The following is a 5,150-nucleotide window of genomic DNA, read 5'->3' as shown; positions in this document are numbered from 1 at the left end:
CTGTGAGAGAAGCCCCCATGTATAATGAGCGCGGATAGCGCGTCCGTTGTGCGCAAATAAGGCACAAATTGGCCCTTAAAGGCTGTGGGAGAAAAGAAGGGGAGAAGGAGAGAAATAAAAGACAGATAGTAAAAAGTGGACAGAGGAAGGAGACGAACACAGAGTCCGGCGCTAGGCATAGAATCTTCGGAGTCTAGCTGCGTTCCATGGGTTCGGCTCGAGTCGATTATCCGATGCATCCCGCAGACGGTACGCTCCACCAGTCAGAACTTGGTCAATAATGAAGGGACCCTCCCATTTGGGCTTGAGTTTGTCCTTTTTCTTCTCCGGCAGGCGTAGAACTAACTTGCCAACGTTATAAGTTTTGGCCCGTACTTCTCTGCTTTGGTATCTTCGAGCCTGCTGTTGATAGAATGCGGAACGGGCTTTAGCCGCATCACGCTCCTCCTCCAGGGCGTCCAAACTGTCCTGCCGATTGAGCTCGGCTTCTCTTTCTTCGTACATGCGCACTCGAGGTGAGTCATGAATTATGTCGCAGGGCAGAACCGCCTCTGCGCCGTATACCATAAAGAATGGTGTGTATCTGGTAGTGCGATTCGGCGTGGTCCACAGCCCCCCAGAGTATGGAGTCGAGCTCCTCTACCCAGTGCGTGTTAGATTCCTTTAGGGACCGCACTAGTCTGGGTTTGATGCCGCTCATGATAAGACCATTTGCTCGCTCGACTTGACCGTTAGTTTGTGGGTGATAGACGGAAGCGTAATCGAGCTTGATGCCCATGTTTTTGCACCAGAGTTTTACCTCGTCGGCCGTGAAGTTCGTGCCGTTATCTGTGATGATGCTGTGGGGGACGCCATAACGGTGTACAACCCCGGATATAAAGTCTATCACCGGTCCGGATTCGGCCGTTTTAACAGGTTTGGCTTCTATCCATTTGGTGAATTTATCCACCATGACCAGCAAGTATGTCCTCTTGTGGGTTCCCCCTTTAAGGGGTCCAACCATGTCGAGCCCCTAGACCGCGAAGGGCCAGGTAATGGGGATTGTTTGGAGGGCGGTGGGTGGCATATGGCTTTGGTTTGCAAAAAGCTGGCAACCAACGCAGCGTTGGACTAAGTCCTGAGCGTCTGCCCGGGCCGTCGGCCAATAAAAACCTGTACGGAAGGCCTTGCTTACAAGGGCCCGGGCTGCAGCGTGGTGGCCTCCGAGTCCGGCATGAATTTCAGCCAGAAGCTTCTGCCCTTCCTCTTCGGAGATGCACCTTTGAAGGACTCCGGTGGTGTTTTTCTTATAAAGCTCTCCCTCATGGACCTTATAGGCTTTAGATCGCCGCACTATGCAGCGGGACTCATTTTGGTCCTCAGGGAGTTCCTGCCTAGTTAGGTAGGCCAGGTATGGTTCTGTCCACGGGGCGATGACGGCCATTATAACGTGGGCTGAAGATGTTATTTCGGTGGCAGAGCCTCCGATTATGTCAGAGTGTTCGGTATCGGGCATTGTGGTTGGGTCCGGGCTGTTATTGCCGGGTTCCCCTTCCCATACCACGGATGGCTTGAACAGCCTCTCCAAAAAGACGTTGGGGGGGGGGACTACATCGCGTTTTGCACCGATCCGTGCGAGGACATCTACCGCCTGATTGTTTTCCTGGGATACATAGTGAAATTCGAGCCCCTCGAACCGAGCTGACATTTTTAGGACGGCGTTGCGATAGGCCGCCATTTTCGGATCCTTGGCATCAAAGTCTCCATTTATTTGGGATATTGCGAGGTTCGAATCCCCCCGCACCTCTAGGCGTTGAATGCGCATGGATACTGCCATCCGGAGACCATGTAAAAGGGCCTCATATTCGGCTGCATTGTTGGAGTCCGTATACGTTATCTGGAGTTTGTATTGAACTATATCTCTGGTTGGGGACGTCAAAACGACGCCAGCCCCCAGACCAGCCAACATTTTGGAGCCGTCGAAGTGCATGATCCAGTTGGAATACGCGTCGTACTCTTTAGGGAGTTCGGCTTCCGTCCATTCGGCGACAAAGTCGGCCAGTACTTGCAACTTAATGGCTTGCCGCGGCTTGTAAGTTATGTCGAATGGGAGGAGCTCAATGGCCCATTTGGCAATCCGGCCCGTGGCGTCATGGTTGTTTATAATATCATTAAGTGGCACTTCCGAGGCTGCTATTATTGAACACTCTTGAAAGTAGTGTCGCAGTTTCCGGGATGCCATGAATACCGCGTATGCTATTTTTGATAATGCAGGTACCGTGACTTGCATGGAGTAAGGACAGTGGATACATAGTAGACCAGCTTTTGAAGGGGGAATTTATGTCCGTCCGTTTCTCATTCGACGACGAGCACGGCGCTCACAACTTGATGGGTTGCCGCAATGTACAACAGCATTGGTTCGCCAATGTTTGGCGCGGCCAGGACTGGGTTGGTTGCTAATATGGCTTTTATTTCTTCCAATCCAGCTGTGGCGGCATCCGTCCACTCAAAGTGTTCGGTGCGCCGTAGGAGGTGATAAAGGGGTAATGCCTTTTCTCCCAGGCGGGAGATAAAGCGGCTTAGAGCCGCCATGCATCTGGTTAATTTCTGAATTTTTTTGAGGTCTGTTGGGATATCCAACTATGACAGAGCTCGGATCTTGGCCGGATTTGCTTCAATTCCTCTGCCGGATGCAATGAAGCCCAGGAGCTTTCCGGCAGGCACGCCAAAAACGCATTTTTCCGGGTTGAGCTTGATGTCATATGTTCGGAGGTTATCGAATGTGAGTCTCAAGTCGTCTACTAGAGAGTCGACATGCTTGGTTTTGACGACCACATAATCTACGTATGCCTCCACTGTTTTGCTGATCTGGTTTGCCAGACATGTCTGAATCATGCGCTGATATGTTGCGCCGGCGTTTTTGAGCCCAAAGGGCATTGTGTTGAAGCGGAAGGGGCCGTATGGTGTGATGAATGTTGTTGCGACTTGGTCGGGCTCCGCCATCTTAATTGGTGGTAGCCGGAGTATGCGTCGAGGAAACACAATGAGTCATGTCCTGCAGTAGCATCGATAATTTGATCGATGCGGGGGAGGGGGAAGGGATCCTTTGGGCAGGCCTTGTTGAGGTCCTTGAAATCGACGCACAGGCGCCAGGATTTATCCTTCTTTGGTACCATCACCAGGTTTGCTAGCCAGTCCGGGTGTTTTATTTCTCTATGAATCCGTCCTCCAATAACTTGGCTAGGTCCTCTCCCATAGCTTGTCTCTTAGGTTCAGAGAAACGCCGGAGATCCTGCTTGACCGGCTTGAATCCTTTTAGGATATTGAGGTTGTGCTCGGCCAGCCTGCATGGAATTCCTGGCATATCTGAGGGATGCCAGGCGAATATGCCCCAATTCTCACGCAGGAAATCTCGTAGTGCGGCGTCCACGGCAAGGCTTAACCGTGCCCCGATAGTGGCTGTTTTTGTAGGGTCCGTTGGATGGACTTGGATTTTGACTGTTTCATCCGCTGGTTTAAAGGAGGTAGACTTGGATCTCTTATCAAGTATCACGTCGTCCCTATCCACCGTGGAGCGCAGCACAGTCAGTTCCTCGGTCGCGAGGGCTTCGGATAATGCCTTGAGGGCCAATGCGGTGTCTAGTTTTTGGCGCGGAGTGATGTGTCCGGATCACTAGCGAGAGTGATGATTCCATTGGGCCCGGGCATTTTCAGTTTCATGTACCCGTAATGGGGTATGGCTTGGAAGATTGTGAATGCCTCCCACCCTAGAAGGGCGTGGTATCCGCTATTGAACGGGGCCACTTGGAACGTAATCTCTTTGGACCTGTAATTCTCCGGCGTGCCGAACACCACATCTAGTGTGATTTTGCCTGTACAGCGCGCTTCTCGACTGGGGATTATTCCTCTAAAGGTTGTGCTGCTTCGCTCGATGCGGTTCCAGTCTATTTCAATTTTTTGAAGGGTTTCCTCATAGATGAGGTTTAATCCGCTGCCGCCGTCCATGAGCACCTTGGTGAGTCGAAAGCCGTCCACGATTGGACTGAGGACCAATGCAGCTGGTGCTCGGGCTGTTCGAAACTTAGGTTCATCACTGGCATCGAAGGTAATAGCCGTGTCACTCCATGGATTTATTGTTGCCACATGGTAGATTTCAGCAAGGCTGCGGAGCGCTCTCTTTCGCCTATTATTTGATGTGAAGGTCTCAAAGACTGATAATACTGTATTGTTATCCCTGGGATGGTGCTCTATCGCCTCTGGGATGAGAAGATCCTCGCCACTTTTGGCTACCTGCCGGAGTATCCAACATGCTCTAAGGCTATGTGTTGGTGTGGCGCCTTCTGTACTATGAATTTTGCAGGGTCCGTTGAGCCATCCCTCCAGTACGGTTCCATGCCCTGTAGAGGGTTTTTGCTTTTTGGTAGTTGACCCGGGTGTATTGTGATAATGCACCCTTTTATTTCGGACTGGGTTTGTATTCAGGGCCGGATTATCCCAAAAGTTTGTTTCGGTTTTCCAGGCACTTTCCATCGCACAGTACTTTCATACTATGGACGCCAAGTCAGCGAAGCGTGTTATCTCACGGCGATTTATGGCGTTAAGGATTCCCTTGTCCATGCAATTATTGCAGAAAAATAGGATTGCATCTTCCTTGCGACAGTCCTTAACCTTGTTCATCGCAAGGAGGAATCTGGCCCAATAGTGATGTACTGTTTCCTGGGGCTCTTGCCTGATGTGGGAAAGATCGCTTATGTTCGGGTGGATGGGTGGAATTGAATCCGAACCCTTACCCAACCTGGGATCCAGGGGCCAAGGAGTTTCCAATTTTGGAAGTTCCGGTTCCGGGGTGTTACCCGATAATCCTGGCCCGCTTCCTAACTCTAAGTTCAGGGATTGGATGTTGTCCTCCCGCGAACGGGCATCCAGCTCGGAGAGCTCGGGAATCCGGACATAGTTGGTCCTCAAATAGAGGAAAGGTCGCCGCATTGTTCCTCCACCACTGCAATATGATGGGTGACCGGTGGAGAGTTAATCTCCCTTTGATCGGGTTTAAGCCCAATCTGATCATAGTCAGTTGCGACTCCCAAGGCAGCGATGAGATCCAAGAGCTCGTTTAAGGAAGCGAGCTCCATTGGATCCATCTGTTCGGCGAGTGCCGATTTGACGTGGAG

This window comes from Triticum urartu, chromosome 6, assembly GCF_003073215.2.
Source record: "Triticum urartu cultivar G1812 chromosome 6, Tu2.1, whole genome shotgun sequence".
In the NCBI taxonomy this organism is placed as follows: Eukaryota; Viridiplantae; Streptophyta; class Magnoliopsida; order Poales; family Poaceae; genus Triticum; species Triticum urartu.
This window is presented reverse-complemented; position numbering follows the sequence as displayed.